Consider the following 20,793-nt stretch of genomic DNA (forward strand, 5'->3'; position numbering starts at 1 on the left):
GTTATAAAAGGGCAATATTGCTAGGGGAAACCAAATGAATTTATTCGAATTACAGTTTACTCGAAAACAGTCATATTTATAGCATTTCAATCTCCTAACCTTTGGCGCATACCTCTCCGAGCCTTCTTATTATCAAATACCAACCTCCGCGCAGAGATGTGACTGGAACCAGCATAGCTGGATCAAATCCCTGCCTTCATAACCAGCCTCCTGATTGTCGCCGGATGGTGAAAAGTGTGCAGCCAGTCCGGGACTCGAGCCCGGGGCACCTCGCTTACAGAGCGAGTGCTCTCCCGACTGAGCTAACCGGGCCGCCACACATCTTTCCATCAATTCCGCTTAAGTTCGGTACCGTGACATTCTGCCCTGCAAAGATTGAATTCGTCCTCGAATTCGAGTCACAGGGAACAGTGAAATACTGATCCCGACAAACCCAAGGGCAGGTTCTATGGGGAACAGCAAGCGTCACCGTCGCCCGTTGGGTGCCATTGTCACCGATGGGGCTGCTTCCTCTGCGTCCATCAGTGCTAGTGGGTCTGCTTCCTCTGTCACATCAAAGGTTCGATGAACTTCTAAAGTCGGAAGTTCCCTCGCATCAGACAGGCGTATTTCTCGGGAAATTTGTTGTTCTTCCTGTCTTGTTGGCCACACTCCCTTTGCCTTTTTGTTTAGTCTTTTCCTCCTCAGAGGAGTTCGTTCCCCACTTGATTTGGAACTTGAACTATATGTAGACGTTGATGACCCGCCCCGAAAACAGGAGGATCTCACAGTGACACTTCCATACGGGCTTCTTCTGGGGCTGTGTGAAATCTTTCCTCACTGTCTGAACTTGCCGAACTTTGGCGTGCAACTTGTCTCTCGGACAGTGTTCTTCATCTTTCGTTCATCTCTGGTGTCATAGGTCTCCTGGCCCTCTCATGAATATCCTGCAATATTGTCATCAGCTTGTTTGCCACCTCTATAATAACACCTTCCTCCGTCTCCAGTAAAGGAATTTTGTACAACGAGATTACAACGAGATCCTGGTGGGGCTGTCGCCGGGTGGGGGGGGGGGCTGCTGCTGGAGCTGCTGATGTTGCCGCATCTTGGCAACCAGCCAGCCAGCAACTGATTGCCTGTATGATGACATGATCGACCTTGTGGTAGTGACTGTACTGTTTGTAGAAGACGTGTGTAGAAGCGCTATACGAGTTCCGAAGAAACTGTATGGGGGGCTGCTGTAGTTGGCCCTAGTGGGGCTGTCACCGGTGGGGCTGCTGCTGGGGCTGCTGGGGTTGGCGCTGGTGGGGCTGTCGCCGACGGGGCATAATGTATACGCCTAAATAGTGATAATTTCGAAACAAGTTTTGAACAAGTTTTGAACAAGTTTTATCAACATGGGCCTTCCAATTTAAATGTTTATCAATATGGATACCTAGTTTTTGGGTTGCAATATGTTTTATTTTTGAGTTATTTACAAACAAATTTAAATCTTCTAAATGTAAAGTTTTCGGCGCGATCCTATAGTCATGCAAGTAGTTTTATCTGGATTGATTGCCATATTATTTAGCATACACCAATTTTGTGACCTTAGTAAGTCGTCTTGAAGCTACAATTTATCATCGTTATATTATTCCCTTTACAATGGATTTTTACATCATCAGCATACATGTCAGATTATACTCTCAGTTTTAAGGGTAGATCATTCACGTAAAGTAAAAATTATAAAGGTCCTAAAACGGAGCCTTGCGGTAAACCGAAACTTATCATGCAGGTGTCTGATGTTACTCCATTTTCCCAAATTAGTCGCGGACGGTTCTGTAGAAATGATTAAAAGAACTTCAAAGACGAATCCGAAAAATGATATAGTTTCAACTTGCGCAGAATAATGGTGAGGTCTACTCAGTCGAATGCTTTTTTGAAGTCCACAAAAACAGTTCCTATCAAATAACCATTGATGGTTGGATTTTTCGTGTTTGGGTTTCTTCACCGTTAACAACCGCAGCCTTACTAACATTTACAACAACAACAATATTGGGCTAACAGATATACGAAAATAAGTAATGTTGAAACGAATGAAAGTCGATGCAATTGCCTACCTTAGGGGAGGAAGGCAGTTCATTATAAAAGGGCAATATTGCTAAAACAAATGAATTTATTAGACTTTTTTTTACAGTTTACACGAAACCAGTCATTTTCATAGCATTTCAATCTCCTAACCTTTGGCGCATACCTCTCCGAGCCTTCTTATTATAAAATGACAACCTCCGCGCAGAGATGTGACTGGAACCAGCATAGTTGCATCAAATCCCTGCCTTCATAACCAGCGGCCTGATTGTCGCCGGAGGGTGAAAATTGTGCATCCAGTCCGGTACTTGAACTGGGACACCTCGCTTACAGGGCTAGTGCTCTCCTGACTGAGCTAACTGGGCCGCCACACATCTTTTCACCAATCCCGCTTAAGTTCGGTACCTTGACATTCTGCCCTGCTAAGTTGGAATTCGTCCTCGAATACGAGTCACAGGGAACAGTGAAATACTGATCCCGACAAACCCACGGGCAGGTTCTATGGAGAACTGCAAGCGTCACGGTCCCTCGTTTGGCGCCATTGTCGCCGATGGGGCTGCTTCCTCTGCGTCCGTCAGTGCTAATGGAGCTGCTTCCTCTGTCACATCAAAGGTGCGATGAACTTCTTAAGTTCCCTCACATCAGACAGGAGTATTTCTCGGAAAATCTGTTGTTTTTCCTGTCTTGTTGGCCTCACTCTCTTTGCCTTTTTTAGTGTCTTCCTCCTCAGAGGAGTTCGTTCCTCACTTGTGTTGCAGACTAGCACCATTGTTCAAAATAGCAGGATGATGATAAAACAATAACGGTGTTGCGGGACTGGGAATGTCGACCACCCATATATTTTAATTGTGTCACATCTAATGCTTATCAATTCTTTGAAGTTTCGACACTCCGAATATGGTCATGGCATTTCCGGAACTCCAAATGTGGTAAGGGGTATATTTAGAAGTGGTTGCTGGGGCTTATACTAGAATTCAATTGGTCAAAATGATATAATTTGCATGGTTTTATTTAGAATTAGTTTACGTCCGATTGAAACGACGCCCGAAGCCCGCAGAACACGTTAAGACTCTGAAACAAGTGGGTTGTGTTTCTCATTAAAGAAATATAAATTTTTGGGGATTGAGATGGCATTGTTAAGTAAGTTAATATTGTTATTTTATGGTTATTGATTTGTATTAATGTCTTTTGCATTTTTTCTACACGTGTAAATTAATTGATACATTTTTGGTTTGAGCGACTATTTAAGTCTGATTAATTAACTCTGTAATAAGGGTAAAGGAAAACCATACAGTCATTTGTGAATGGAATATAGTTTTCATTTCAATTATGTGATATTGTATCAGTTGAGAGAAATGTTGTGTAATTTTTATAATATTTTATGTTATTATTACACACATGTTTTTAGATTCTGCCTGAAAGATTGTTATATGCTTATTATACTTCATTCACATTGTTAATTACAGATAACCGTCACAAACGTCACAAACGTCACTAACGTAACAAAGATTGTTCGTAGGATGATATATGTCAGAAACGTCAATTAAAACGCATTTGTAATCGCCATATTCGTCATAGTCTTCGCATTTGTCATCGTTGCCATAACCGTCGTAGACGTCATTGTCGACGTAGTACTTGTTCACGTTGGCGTCGTCGACTGCACTGTTTATGTAGACGAAATAAAGGTGTAAACGTGACGCGTGTATTGCAGTGACTTGCCCCAAATACTTAATATTGTCGGACCTAGACCTAGTCGGGTTTGACTGGCTCGCCACAACTTGATTTGGAACTTGAACTACATGTACAAGTTGATGACCCGAAAACAGGAGGATCTGACAGTGACACTTCCATCCGGGCTTCTTCTGGGGCTGTGTGAAATCTTTCCTCACTGTATGAACTTGCCGAACTTTGGCGTGCAACTTGTCTCTCGGACAGTGTTTTTCTTCTTTCGTTCATCTCTGGTGTCATAGGTCTCCTGGCCTTTTCATGAATATCCTGCAATATTGTCATCAGCTTGTGTGCCACCTCTATGATAACACCTTCCTCTGTAAAGGAATTTCGCACACCGACATTAAATGCTGCAAGTCCTAAATAGTGGACATCAGGATACTCACAGTGACCGCCCGATGTGACGACTTTGCTTGCTGCGGCACGCCACATCCTGGCAACCATCCTGCCAGCAACTGATTGCCTGTAAGATGACATGATCGACCATGTGGTAGGTTGACTGTACTGTTTGTATAAGAAGTTTGTAGAAGCGCTATACGAGTGCCGAAGAAACTGTATGGGGGCTGCTGTGGTTGGCCCTGGTGGGGTTGGCGCTGGTGGGGCTGCTGTGGTTCGCGCTGGTGGGGCTGCTGTGGTTCGCGCTGGTGGGGCTGCTACCGTTGGCGCTGGTGGGGCTGTCGCCGGTGGGGTTGCTGCTGCTGTCCCGTTGGGGCTGCTTCCGTTGTCGCCGGTGGGGCTGCTGCCGTTGGCGCCGGTGGAATTTCTGCCGTTTGCGCCAGTGGGGCTGCTGGTGGGGCTTCTGCCGGTTGTGCTGCTGCTGCTATCGTTGTCCCCCGTTGGGCGCCAGTGTTGCCGGTATGGGCGTTTAGGGTACTTTCGACCAACACGTTGGAGTTTCTAAATATATTATATTTACTATTTAACATGATAAATATCCATGTAAACAGCATGAATCATATGCAAGAAATGACATTTCTTATATTAAGTAGAAATTTCAATAATATTTCAAATAATGTGTTCCGACGGTAAAAGACAAACAGAATTAATACACAAATACAACTATTATAACAAAATAAATACAATAATACAACCGAAATACACCAATAGAAAAGATTTTTAAAATGCATATTTATCTAAATACATTATATTTACGATTTAACAGCATGAATCATATGCAAGGAATGACATTTGAAATAGACATTCATGCACTCGGATGCGGTTGAGTGAATAAACTCATGCGTGACAAGCAACGTATAAAAGTGTTAGCAAAAAGTATTCAACTTTTTACTCAGTGTCTACATACTGGAAAGAAATCAAATACTACAAAAGAAAGCTACTAGTCCTATTTACTGCTAAAATCGACTCTGTACAATGAATTAACAATGAGAGCAATGTTTCCTTTAAAAATAATTTAACTCCAAGCCTGTTCAATATCATTCAGAATAAATATATTTATAAAATAAATATATTTAAACATGACGATCATAGCTTAGCCGCGCGGTATAATAATTTGACCGATCTTATTTTTTACTTTTTTCAAATGAGGTACATGTAATTTATTTTTTATTATGAACCTAAACTTACACACTTTTTTCAAAATATAAAAGAAAATGATATACTTTTCATAATAGTAATGAACGACAATTCTGTGTAGAGATTTGTCAAATAATATTAATGGATTTCTACGTGATTAGTCGGGCCAATGTAAACACCTCGACACACTTCACGATAACGGAAACTCTATGGGGCTCGTTTTTGTTTAAATTCGAAGGTGAAAAGGTCAAATTAAAGGTCAATTAACCAGAGATAAATTATGCTTTGTTAAAAGATTGCGACGGCTATGTTCGCATAGATCACCGCGATTTCTCAGATGTTTGGAATTTCAAAGCTCTATTGGAAATGTGCATGAATAATATGTGTCAACATCCGCTGATAAACATGTAGAATTGCTCAGTTGTTAACCAAACACTTTCTGTTCAAGGAAAATTAATGGGGGCGAATGACGTAACGATGTGATCAGAATCGTTTGTTTGTTTTGCTCAGTCATTTTAGCGAAAACATGTTGCATTTAATTAAGTGCATGTCATTCTTCAGATTCATAACAAAATACGAGACGAAATTACACGCGTTATCAATTGCTTATTAGTATGCTATTGAAAAAGCAGTACACACGTAACTTTATTACTTAGATATAGTGACGACATGATTCATTTGTAAGAGATGCATTATTATGATTAATTAAAACTTCGGTTATTTTTAAAATACTTGTTACTGCTGATTTCCTGTTTAATAAGGGTTAAGTTGGACACCATTCAGCTGCCATGTAATGTATTTGTTTCATTTTAATGTACCGACGCTTTACTAAATTCATTGAATAAAATAAAATGTAAACAAACTGTATCGTTACCGTTACGCTGTATCAGTTCCTTCATTATTGAAACAATTATTGTATTGTATACTGACTGCATACAAGTGTCGTAACATACGGATGCAATGCGTAAATTCGGACAGTACTTAAAGTCGGAGACAAGTAAATAAATGATTTAATACTCTCTTGATTTCTTTGAAACTCGGTATTTGTTTTTAAAAGGGCAATTGCATTGATTAACACCATAAGAGTCAATAGTATTGATCATCTTAACGCTTTATTTACGTTTCCGGCTTTACGTACTCTCCGAATTTAAGTACGTATACATGTGCACATGCATGTATATCTACATGTAGTATATGATTTTCTTCTGTACATTTACATTTAAGTACACGGTGCCTGTGCTGTAACATTAATTTATGATATTGACTGTGTACATCAGATTACTTGCTGTATTATGTTTATGTATGTATACATATTATGTATATCTGTCAATGAAGAAATAAAATAAAGATGAAAACTTGCATCTTATCATTTTGTAGGTACTTTTTTATGGGCTACCAAATATTTTTATTGGTAGCCCAGTGGGCTACCTGAAAAATAAGAAATTTTTCGGACACTGATTTAATCCAAACACTGCGACATTATTAACCAGAGGAATAAACAAGTTCAAACAATTTATAATTTCGGAATGTATTTTCAAATAATCATTTAAATGCATGTTGTTTTATTGTTAACGTGACGAAGTTAACCCAAAACAAACATAAACATAAAAAAACATATACAAAATCTTCATGAGCATGTTATGATCCACGTCGTGTAATGTGTTTTTTTAAACACCAAAAACCACAGAATATTGATTTACATTCGTGCGTTCATGGTAGCCTTATACAAGTACACGCCTACTACACGGGCACCAAAATGCTATCTAAACAATTTTTGGACGATCGATCGCGCTGTTTTGTAATTAATCGATCACCAGTCGTTACGTTTACTTATCCGATAAAAGTGATTGAATTGTTTTCTTCTGACATCTATTTAGTTTTGACATTAATTGAACCAATTACTTTTCTATCGGTAAACTTGCGTGACAATATTGGTTGCAAATAAGCCACTCGGACATAAAGTATTCGGTACGGTGGCATAAAGGGGACATAGGCAATATTTTATTTAACAGTCTCTATGACGTGCGCACGTCATAGCTATGACGTGCGCACGTCATACAGTTGCATAAAGGGGGCATAGGCAATATTTTATTTGACAGTCTCTATGACGTGCGCACGTCGTAGCTATGACGTGCGCACGTTATAGCTATCGCGTGCGCACGTCATAGCTATGACGTGCGCACGCGATAGATATGACGTGCGCACGTCATAGTTATGACATGCGCACGTCAAGGCTATGACGTGCGCACGCGATAGCTATGACGTGCGCACGCCATAGTTATGACGTGCGCACGTCATACCTATGACGTGCGCACGTCATAGAAATAATTAAATAATATAACATAGGAAATAATTTATTTAACTATTTCAATGACGTGGGCACGTCATAACTATGACGTGCGCACGTCATATCTATCGCGTGCGCACGTTATAGCTACGACGTGCGCACGTCATAGCCTTGACGTGCGCACGTCATAACTATGACGTGCGCACGTCATAGAAAATAGTTAAATAAAATATTTCCTATGTCCCCTTTATGCCGCCTGTAATTCGGTCAAGTCTTAATGCCAAGACATCTACAGTGATAACTCATCTCCAGGCGTCTTCATCATTTGGGTCGAGGTGGAAGGGGAATTAATGCTTATTGAAAATGTAAACATTTACACAATAGTGACACCACAGGTTAAGATAATACTTATTAAGGTAGCGCACCCCTAATGGGCACATATCCAAATATAATCTAATTAATTATTTTCTTAATCAGCATCATTTCACTGAACTACATGTTCATGCAAATTTGTAGGTAGGCTTTCCATGCTTTAAAAAAAAAATATACCGATTTTTTCAAAAGCACCCCCACGCTCGGCTTTTGTCAACTTTATTTTCACTCCTGGGGTATATAAAAGTTCCATAATTCATTCAAATTTCCAAATATGGGCATGCAGTTGTTGTGTACAGATGCAGTAAAGGTGTTTAAAGTTTAAACAAGATGAAATAAGTATTCTTTTACAGACATTTATTTTTTACAAATTTTCATCTTTGGAAGAACGCCGTGAAATGTAAGTGATTTCAGCCAAGTAAAAATTGGGTCGGTTAAAAACAAAGTGTCATAAAATTAAAAATAGTGTCATTTAAGTTATATTTAAACTAAGCTTTTATAGAAACGCTATATACAGCAAAAATACCAAGAAATAGACAGATTTACCGTTTACTTTTTGAAATAAAAATAAAAATGCAACATGCATCATTCGTATTTTCAGCAGTAAATCACCCAATTTAGCCATAACGTTGTTTTAATTTAAAAAATTGAAGGATGTGCATAAAAATTTCAACATATTTTACAATAAACATAGCTTATATGCTATATTAAATCAAATTACGTTAGAAAAGAAATAAAACGCGTCGCAAAAAGTATGCGATGTCGGCAGGATTCGAACCTGCGCGGGTAGATCCCAAAAAAGTTCTAGACCATCGCCGTAACCACTTGGCCACGACAACTTAAGATTAATGCAAGCTTAAATTAGATATCCATAAGTTAACAGGTAAAAAGGCTCTTCGATCTTAGAAGAAATCGCGAAATCGTATTTTTCAGATGATATTTGGATCAGTCAATATTTATTGTGATAATAATGTATTCTAAAGGAATTACGTAACCATATATAAAAATTCGAAGTTTGAAAAAAATGCATCTCTCGGAAATAACCGATCACTGAAGATCGGCAATGATCGTAAAATAAATCGCGGGAAATCATTAGGGGTTCGCTACCTTAAATCAGGCATCATAACTCTTCCGCCATCAATCAACCGACTACGTCATTCTCCTCCATCGTCACGTGATGTGTGATGTCATCACTCGGTAATTATCAATTACTGCCAAAACAATTAAGGCAGGTAAATCTTTACGTAACATCTCAGATCGCAGATAAACGCCGATGCTACGGGCTGATGCTTCTGGTAGTGTAACAGACACGTGATGGAATAACATTCCCAGTGATTCCTGAGAAAACTGTTGTTTCTGAGAGAGTTCGCATAGGTTGTTGATCATGTGATTTAATATAACGTTTTTACTGAGATTGAAATAAAAGAAACGAAAATGACACTTGTGGAACAGCGTGAAAGAAACTGAAGAAAAATACAAAATACAAATATCTCAGTGAGGGTTATAAATAAAGTAGGTTTATGCAACTGTATTAACCAGTTAGAAATGAAAAGAAAAAAAAAACACAAACAAAACAACAACACAATCTACCCAAAACATACAAACGAAATATGTATCGGTTAAGAAATCATATGCAAAAAAAAAACAACAGTTATATATCACAACATATTCCGCATATTTTTTTCATTAACAACAACAGATTCGTAATCGTAACTTACAAAACTTTCGTTTTATATACAGATGCATATTTCGCGTCTTGAAGATTTATATTTATACAATGTTTAATTAAATGCCGATGCCCTTATTTTTCATACGATTGTTAAACTTAGTTTAAACCTATTTATTTTCACGACCGTTAATCACGCGCGCCACCTCTTTTTTGCGATGCATTAATAAATGAGCCAATGTAACTTTTAATGTGACAAACAGGCCCGGATGTTTTGAAATTTCATGGACAATTTTACAGGGTGATTAGGTTTTATATGCTTTTTTAAGATAATTTACATATTTTTAAAATCGGGCAATGTCGTGCGATTCAGCAGAGATTGATTCGTCCAAAAATGTACAGACACGTACATTATCAACCCATTTAAAAACGTGAGAACCTTTATAAGTTGTGGCATGGTGGAGTTTTAAAAAGCATTTCGATAAGTTTTTCGTGTGTGACGAGAAAATGTCCACCCAATTAAATCGCTGACGGCATCAAACGATTGCGTACAACATACATTAGATGCTGCATGCTAAAAAATATTGGCCTCCAGCCGACCTAGTAGATAATTTTTCATTTTTCCAAAAGAAATGGAGCCAATGCTTAGGAGGTGGCGCTAATGATAGGAAGTGGCGCCAATGATAGGAAGTGGCGCCAATGCAGGATGTATCAATTAATAGTCTTATCGCAATGACATTATCACATGCCGTAGATTTGATAGATTATGTTATTTGTTATCTTAAATTTATTTTTCAACGTACATACGAATGCCCAAATCTTTACAGAACATACATACAATCTATAATCAATAAGATGTAGTTTTTTCAAATATATAAGTGATCAACTCAATTAAGAAGTCACCAACATAAATAAAACATATTGTACGATGTATACCAACAATTTGTAATACTCAATCAAACAAATAACTTAATGTTCAACATTATCAAAATAATTCATCGACATCAATATTTGTATACAGTGTGATCATTCACGAAATAAGTATAAGAAAACACTTCTTCTTGAAACTATGATTTGTGGCTGTTAATCCAAATGCTTAATTTACTAAAAGGCCAAGGTCAACGAATCTTAATTAGGCTCATTTATGTTGTTTTTCCCACTATCAACTCAAAAAAATGAAGATAGCTCGGTCTTTTTCCGTTAACATTTTGGTATAATACATGTTCAATGTTGTTATCTTACAATGACGAACGTTTAAATCCATCAATACATTATTAGAAAACTACTTTTTCTAATTAAAAACGCCCGCGCCTCAAATGTGCTGAAGAAGTCTACTTACAAAAATTAATGTTAGTCCAGTAAACATAATAGAAACCATAACATAAAATATTGTTGCGCCCTGGTTCAGGCGCAAGTCTTATATCAGGTATGCGCATGTCTTATATCAGGTATAATTAGTAGCTCGCTTTCAATATAATGGTTATTTTTGTCCATAAAAATAAGTCAACCCAGACTTAATTTATTCAATTTAATATATTGTCCAGCAAGGAACTTAAAAGAGTTACACATATGATGAAATATATTCTTTATTATTTACTGTAAAGTAGTACTGAGCATATTTACTTACAATGTGTTAAAATATTAAACTTGGCACCAGAGTTATTAACAAAAATTCAGGATGGAGTTGTACTATCAATGGAATGGAATGGAATTTTTTGGCACAGAAAATCTTAGGTATTTATACTTTTCCAGTAACACACTGTGCCCTGTGTCATGCACATGACGCAGTGTGCCATACACATGACACAGTGTGTCTGCAACAACAAAAATTGTGCCTGACACAGTATTCTTTGTGCCTTCTTAACAGGTGCTCAAATAGAATGTTCATAAGTATGGACTATTTGTAATGTAAAAACAACTTTAAAATATGCAAAAACATATAACAACATAATAATACCTCAAAGGAACGTTTTCTGCCATGAATTGGATTCATTTCAGCACTTTAACAAATTATTAAACACAAAATGATGTTTAAGGACTTAAAAAGTCGGCTTGACAGAAGTTGCTTAGCAACGGGCACTGTAAAAATCAAGATGGCTGCCGTATATTTCTAAGAAACAAGTGTGAGAGTTTTAAATCAAAAAGCAATGGATTTAAACAATTCTAACTGTCAAAAATTGGCAGAAATGTGCACAACAGGACTAAAATTTGATAGCTGCTACTTATTTTATATGAATTCTTAAATAATGACATTAACTTTAAGAGACAAATGTCCATCTTCAAACCGGAATTAGGAACATTTTGACAATAACAATGGAGTAAAAATCGTGAGTATGAAGGAAAACTAATTCTAGCCTAAGCATGTGATATTAGTGGCTGGTCTGTAACATATAAAATTGGTCAGCATTATTATTTATATGACCAGGCTAGGAAAAGCAACATGAATGAATGAACAATGAAAACAATTATGCTGTTGACAAGGAAATTCAGGTAACTAGTTTCAATGTAAATTTTGATTAACACTTAAATAATGAACTATGCACTGGGTTGTTACAATATTTCACTTAAAATAGCTATAAATGTGCATTGGCGCCACCTCCTAATCTGAGCGCCACCTCCTTTGCATTGGCTCCATCTCTTTTTGAAAAATGAAAAGTTATCTATGAGATCGGCTAGAAACCGATGTTTTTGTGCACGCATTAACTTGTACGGGTTCAAAGCAATCGTTTTGTGCAATGGGCGATTTAATTGGCAGGGAATTTGCTCGTCACACAGGCAAAAGACATCGATTTGCTTTTACGAATTCTACCATGCCACAACTTATAAAGGTTCTCACATTTCCAAATGGGTTGTGAATGTGTGTTTCTGTACCAGTAGTATGTTATTGTACTATATACGTATATTTGGTAAACACAAATATCTTATCATTATGTTGCTTGTACTTCCGATACTTCAATATAATAATATACTTTGTATGCAAAAACCATATTATTTAAAGACCGTTTTAATTTGGAATGTATATATCCTTTCCACAGTTAAATAAGTATCTTTTCACTTCACGGTACAATTTGTTAAGATTTTTTTCTGTTCAGGAACTACCTAATATAAATAATATACATTATATTTTTAACATATATTGTGATAACTTTGATATAAACACTGTTTCGCTTATTTTCTGAATTAAGCATTTAACATTTATACAGTTCCAAAAATATAAATAAAGATTTCTTCGCATTTTTAATGAAAAGTCAACATGCTGGTATATAACAATTTCATTTTGCATTTGAAATAGTTTGTTATTAGAATACTAGTATTGTAAATTATTCTAACGAAAATCTGTCGTGTGAAGTTGTCCCTTGTTATGTTGAATACTATTTTTAACATGTGTTCGCATTCTTCATCAGCAATTTCAAAGTCGGCTCAGTTGCTTTACATACAAGCTCATCATCGCATTTTATAATAAAGTTAGCGCGCAATAAACTTTGCACAATTTTGCCTAACGATGTTGTTTACGAATTAATTAACTAATAAGTACAATTATTTTTATTAGATAATATAATGTGCGCGTATTGTGAGACAATCCAACTTTATTCCGTACTTTATTGACAGAATTGTTTCGTCATCCTGGGACTCTACCGAATACCGCAAGGTACGTTTTGCGCTATGTTACAAGTTCTGTCGACTGCAATTGTTTATGTCAAAAATCTAATTCATTATAATTAAATTGCTATGTGTTATTTAGCTTCTTAATTCCTGACTTTCGCATGATACCTCAACACTTTGTCAAGGAAATGTAACTAGTTAAAGAGAACACGATTTGTCGACCGATATATTTTATGATTTCAGCAATTGTATAGGGATTTAAATGAGTCAACATGTTTCAAAGAAGAAACTAATTGTTATATAACGCATTATACACGATATCTTTAATTCAGTCAAAACATAAACTTGTCACAAGGCCTTTGATAATTTCTGGACTCAGAATACTTAATCATTTTTTACGAGAAACGCTGACACTTTAACCAACAAGTTCGTTGTCGTCAGACAAAAAATAAATAATATAAAAGTAAATAAATCCCCAAACATATCAATCGGTGAAGAGCCAAGACAACAAATGCCTTTTTTCGTGCGTTGCTCGCACTCAAATAAATGCCATCCAATGTGCTTTATGGTCGTGTTTTCACGTTGCATAATAGCCGAACTCTCAAGAACAACATTTATTCTTTAATAGGGACAGATAAAGGTCAATGTGACATCGAATCCAGCAGTGGTTGACTGATTAAATCTATCTGCTATATCGATCGATAGAAGATCAGCGATGACACGCCCCGCCTACAAAAGGCTTAACGGGTCAAAGTCTATGGTGGACTGTCTGACCGACATGTTTAGCGTTGCTAGCGTTGATTGTCCATTGTATTATCGATCATGTACCTTTTATGTATGCAGACTACCAGGTAATACATATTAACAAGCATACCCGAGAGCATACCCCAACTAAAAATGCACTTTTTCATAGTTAATTTTTATGCCATGAAAACAATAGATCAGTCTATATGATTAGAAAATTAATTGAGCTTCAAAGGCATACATATCATTACCCGAATGTGTACGCAATGTTCGCGGGCTGCATTTGTAAACTAAATTAACCGATTTTTTTTCACCCAAGATTCCGTAGATACCAGTCTCAAGTATGCTCAAAACCCCTCGCGTTGACAACCGCCCTCGGCGACGTCAAGTAATACTTGAGTTACGTGAAGTTTAAGCCCTAGTCCGCGACCAAGTGCCTCAGTTTAAAGCGCCACTCGTGCTTTTCATCATTTCATTGGCGAATGCTTCATTTGAACCACACATGTTTTGTTCTTTCACTTTTCTGTTGTTCACTTGAATACTAGTATCCCAGTTCAAGCAGCTTCGATAATTGGCATACATTTGATGATTTTCCTGTAATCGCATCTTCTGTTGTCGGTGATATGGTCTTGCCATAACATAAGTTAAGCCAGTCCTACGTTAAATGCGCACACCAAGTTGTTTTGACAGTACAAACTTTCATGATCTAGCAAACAAATAAAATACATAGATTTGTATTTTATAAAACGGTTCCGGGAAATGTAGAACTTTAAGAAAGCTACTAACACAAAAAAAAAGAATAAAATGATTAGAAGACAACACTAACACAAAACACAACAAACCACGCACAAAGTCATATAATATTAGTGGATGCAAAATGATGAATATGTCGGTTTAAACATGTGTCGCATATACGATATTGCCTGCAGGTGAAACACTAGGCCGGTGTTTATGAAACCGAGATGTGCTTACTATTTTGACATTACATTTGTATTTATGTGCGAAATAAATGCATCTATTATGTCAAATTTTAGGAAACACGATAGACAATGAACGCTTTGTACTTGGCAATCAAGTCGAAATGACACAAATATGACTCCGTAGAGTGTTTATTTCCGAAACTCTAGATTATGCAATCTGAGGATCCATTGAAAATCAGCCAACATGCGGAAACAATCGATACTTTGACACCAAGTATGTAACCGCGTTCTCGATGGACATTACGGGTCTGCGAATACACTTAGGCACGTAGTTGATTGCGTTTAGTCTGATTTCTCGGATAGGTGTCAATATTGAGAGTTTAATAAGTGGGTAATGAAGTGACTCCTGACGGTTGCTTAATTATATAAATAAGTGTCAGAAACAACAAATTGTGCAGGTTTAAACACTCAGATAGCCCATTTAAGCACAGATAATCGACCAAGATCGTTTATCGTAATTTGTATGACAGCTAGCGGTCAATATGTATGTCAGATAGACAATCAGATAAGTATAACAAACCGAACGGTTGTTCGCCGTATCCAGCCTGGCCCTTTGTGAGCCCTTGCTGGGAAGGACTCGTATTGTCAGTGGGCCGTGACCGACACTTGCCGATACATATTGAAGTTAACACTAACATCTTGCAGAAGGAAGTACCTACTGCAAATATGTATTTGCACGTATAGTGGCACGAAATAGCGAAGGTTTACTTAATATCCCTATATTTTGTCGACATTAGAACAGCGGAAAGACATTTCTCTTTTGTCTATCGTTTATTGCATCGAATTTCATTACACACTTTGTTTGAGGGAAACACATATTAATGTCGTATAACTTGGTAACAAAAGAAGTAAAGAATTCTAGTGGTAGAACTAGTATTTTATGACAGAATTAATGTCCTGTACATTGAGTCTTTAAGAACATATTAACCTTAGTTAGAACATATTCATGCAAATATAATGGTTTAATGGGTGCGAATGAATAGATCGAATAGGCTGCAACTGTTTCTTGTGACTTGAAAGTGTAAATAACTAAAATTGTTTAAAAAGTTTCAATAACATATTATGCAACTTCAAGATCTTTGAAGAAATCACAAAGCACCAACATACAGCTTTACTGTAAGAGAATATTTTACTAGCATACGCAACAACAACGACCAAATAAAACAACAGCACAAAGCAAGAGAACATTAACATTTTCATACAAGGACATTGTTACAGCTTTATTTCTTAAGTACATACAATCAAATTATTCGTATCAGTATCACGGATAAAGCAAAACTTTTGCGTATAACTGAGTTTGTTATAACTGTTAAAACTTAACGGAAGCTCATAATGTCAAACACATTTAAAATAAAAAGAGAAGTCCTTGCTCTTCTACTATAGATATCAATGTGTATGAAGAGAATTGTTTCTTCTGAAGAAAAAAAGAAGGCAACTTCATCACTGCATCAAGACAGCAAGTCACCCCCCCCCCTCCAAAAAAAAGTTAACCCATTTATGCCTAGTGGACTCTCCCATCCTTCTAAATTGTACAACTTATTTCCAAATTTGGGATGTCTAGTATATTTATTTATATATTGAGAATATTTCTTACAGAAATTCCTTTAAGCAAACAGTGCAGACCCTGATGAGACGTCGCATCATGCGGCGTCTCATCTGGGTTTATGCTGTTTGCCAAGGCCTTTTTTCTAGACGCTAGGCATAAATGGTTTCATGTGCCACGTGCTTGATGTATTCGCTTTAGATGCATGTCAACGCGCCTTGCAAAGCGGGGGTTGAGGAGATGGATTGATGGGGCGGAGATGGCATGACACAAATACACTATTATCAACAGTCCTCTAAAGTGTTTCCCGGGTGACAACAAAATTGCGTTAATTACCGGTAATAGAATAAAAAGCTGGAATTCTCGGGTTGCTTATGTTACCCCTGCGAATCGTTAACATTTCACCTGAAAGATACTACTAGGTGGTTTGGTTGGACCAGGAGACTTCGAACAATGAAGCTGTTTGCAGTTTTTTCACCTTTCTGCCCGAGCTGTTTAAGAGTTCTTTAATGATTTTGAGTGAGATGTGTATTGTTTTTGTTTGCTGAAAAAGTTGGTTACTAAATGCAAGTTCATTATTTCATTAATGTGTAAATAATAGGTGAGTATCGTTTTTTTCTGGTAGAAAAATGTGTCGCGTTCTGAGAAAACTGGGCACAATGCATGTGCGTAAAGTGTCGTCCCATATTAGCATGTGCAGTCCGCACAGGCTAATCAGGGACGACACTTTCCGCTTTTATGATATTTTTCGTTTAAATGAGGTCTCTTCTTAGCAAAAGTCCAATTTAGGCGGAAAGAGTCGTCCCAGATTAGCCTGTGCGGACTGCACTGGCTAATCTGGGACGACACTTTACGCACATGCATTATGCCCAGTTTTCTCAGAACACGACTCAAATGTTTAATGCTTAAAGTGAAAATGATCTTCCGCTCACTAAAATTGTTAAATTTATTCTGCTTAAAACTATTATATATGCGGTCGATAAAAAATATTCCGAACTGTAACCTCTCAGATACACTTAAAACCGGAAAGTATATAAAAACTCCATGAATGTATTAAGATATCTCCTTACTGCTGTTTTTACAAATGCCGTAATAAATCTGCTTACTCGTGAAAAAAGTCGCATTCTTAAGGATCTAAGAATCTATGTTTTATATGTGGGAAAATAATCAGTATAATAATCAATGGGGTTTAATGCGGACCCCACAGGCTAATCAGGGACGACACTTTCCGCCTAACTAGTTTTTCACCAAAACGATACTTCCTTTAATCGAACAACATAATAAACGCGAAAAGTGTCGCCCCTGATCAGCCAATATGAACTGCAGATGCTAATCTGGGAAGACACTTTATAACATGCACTAAGCCCGGCTTTCTCAGAGCGGAGCTAAATTATTCTAAACAAGTTTCTGCAGAGATTAAATTCTTGTAGATCGAGCTGCAGGTGTTGTCTGACAAGTTATTTATTTCGTTATTGATAAAAAAAACAGTACACGTATTTTCTGTACCCCATACAAAGTTTGTGTTACATCGAACAGCGTTTTAACAAATCGTCTAGACAATAATTTGACTCGATTTAACATCAGTTTACAGGTGTAGACTTAATTAATATCTCATGATTGCCCAGATCCTGACCAACAAAGCAGACACATATTAAGCTGGCAACATGTCAGAGAATAACACATTATCTTGTTATGATCAGACATTGCAGGCAAGTGTTGATGTAAGCACGACATTGTTGCCGATATAATAACTATATAAATTTGTAAAGCTCGCCAAATGTTACTTGATACTTTTGAAAATCGAATATCATAAATAATACGATTTGAATCGTGTTTAATATTCGAGTTCAGTTTTGTTCGTGCAAGTGTTTCACGAGAGATTTGACAACATACCACTCAGAACCGCATTATCCGAAAATGGGTCTTATTGCATATAGCCAGTTAAGCTGTCTGTTCAGGAGCTGCCATGTCTGCTTTAAAGTCACGTAAGGTTCAGTGGTCTTATTAACGGACAGTGTAGCCTCTTAACAGTCTTAGCGAATGCTTATGGCTTAAGACCCATTTTCGCATTAAGGGGCCATATTTATACGTCACGTCAGTGTCAAGTTCATGTTTGAGAGCTTTACTAACTGCTTAGTCGAAATGGTACTGGAGTCAGTGGCATAGTTTGTTATGTCCACATCTTGTTTTATTATTTCTTAGCAACCAATACTATCAGTGCAGTTACCACTTCTCATACTGCCGTCGCTAAAACTGCTACAGCAATAACTTCTACTTCTGTTTATTGCTTTCAAAATACATTTTTGTATCGACATATCTTACAAGAATCATTATTGATTCAAATGTAGTTCAAGTCAACGATTTGTTATATCCCGCAAGTCATACCTTTTATACATAGACAAAAAGGATTAAATAGGATTAAATACATATATAATCTACGGTCGTAATTCTGGGATTTCAGACCCATAAAGATGATCGGACCAGATGATCTCAATCTTTAACATCTATTTAATTCAATTGCACGTAATTACTCTTGAAATCAATTACGAGGCGGTTGCATCGACGCCATCAAGCATCGATCCAAAAAAACAAAGGATCATTGCTCTGGCAAAACCGGGCCTAATTATGGTGCGTATTCTGTACAGGCTAATCATGGTCGACACTTTCCGCGTGTATGGTATTCTATGTAGGAAGTATCTAATTAGTATTTAAAAGCCGTCAGCCGCCCCTGACCATGGACGAGTCTTAACGCATACGCATTACGTTTCGTTCTCCCAGAACGAGGCTCATTGATATGTACATGACTTTTATTTGCAAAGTTCAAGCAGTTTTGTTTTCGGTAAAACAAAATACCAGTCTTGCGTGAGGAAAACTTGCGCTGTGTACACTCGGATACCATCCTTTAAATGTCAGAATGGGAAAATACATATGGTAAGGTCGTAAGGATGTGGAGAAAATGAGAATTGTTAAAATAGGAGAAACCGATTTTTTTTACAAAATTTGTATAATAATATACATGATAATCGATCATTGACTGGCAGATGGGCAAGCAGTCGTCATAGCTGTTGACATCGAAACTTCTTATTGTCGATATGGGCGATATAATTGATGGTGGGTTGATTGCGAGGTGGGAGAGTGCGTGTGCATTATGATGCATGTTTTCAGAGACAGATATTTCAGATTGTGATATTATTGTTATCGTTGGAAGGAGCCAATATTGCATTAATGACATAAAAACGTATTATCTACATGTATATTCTATTACAAACTTACGAAATCTGAATACCTACAATTAGAACTTGTTAGACAAAGGACGGCATGTAATGTTAAGCAAAGTGTGGACACCATGCTTTTTTTAAAATTCGTTTGGTAATACTGGGTATTGCCTGGTTGAACAACTATATTCACTGCAAAAAAATAACTGGAGGCAATCTATGCGAATCGCTACAAAAGCTTTGTTTGATCGTTTCGTGCAGACGTTACTAAAAGTGTTGGGACAACATGAAGGCGATAGTGTTGCTTGTAAAATGCAGTCGGGATCAACATTTTAATTCATGTTGTATTTTCATAAATTATCCGAACACATACGGAACAGGTGATTTCAATTACGCCTGTTTTGTGCAATTTTCAAGAAGATTCTACTGATAAGCCTGTTAAATGTTGATGTGGGCGCTGCAAGTATCGAGTTTCGCTTTAAAAATAAAACCTTATCTGCGACCCTTTGACGCTTCGATGCTCACAAAAGTCGTTTATTCAACGCTCGTGTGTCAGTTTGCCCTTGAATTTTTCTTTCGCAAAATTAATGCATTAAGCATTCGTGTCGCGTGCATGGCACATTTTATCTGTTATTAAATAAGTTAACTCTTTGACAGAAATGGTAAGATCTTTGAAAATCATCATCATCATCAGCATCAGCATCAGCATCATCATCATCATCATCATCATCATCATCATCATCATCATCATCATCATCATCATCATCATCATCATCATCATCATCATCATTATCATCATCATCATCATCATCATCATAATCATCATCATCATCATCATCACCACCACCACCACCACCACCACCACCACCACCATCATCATCATCATCATCATCATCATCATCATCATCATCATCATCATCATCATCATCATCATCATCATCATCATTGACAACACCACCACCAACAACAACAGGTTACACCAGCACGTTCATCTTTTCTGCACCATATTTAAAAACATAATTTTTTACTAACAAAAACATGAAAGAAACAGGCCAGTGAAAAAAAAGTTATTATAA

At 37.1% G+C, this 20,793-nt stretch overlaps 1 non-coding gene across 1 annotated transcript; it reads right to left on the minus strand.

Moving 5' to 3' along the window:
• Positions 1–237: 237 nt before the first annotated feature.
• Trnat-ugu (transfer RNA threonine (anticodon UGU)) lies at positions 238–312 on the minus strand. Its single transcript has one exon. It is a non-coding gene; the product is annotated as a tRNA-Thr (tRNA).
• Positions 313–20,793: the final 20,481 nt, after the last annotated feature.

The sequence above is a fragment of the Dreissena polymorpha genome, chromosome 13 (genome assembly GCF_020536995.1).
Source record: "Dreissena polymorpha isolate Duluth1 chromosome 13, UMN_Dpol_1.0, whole genome shotgun sequence".
NCBI lineage: Eukaryota > Metazoa > Mollusca > Bivalvia > Myida > Dreissenidae > Dreissena > Dreissena polymorpha.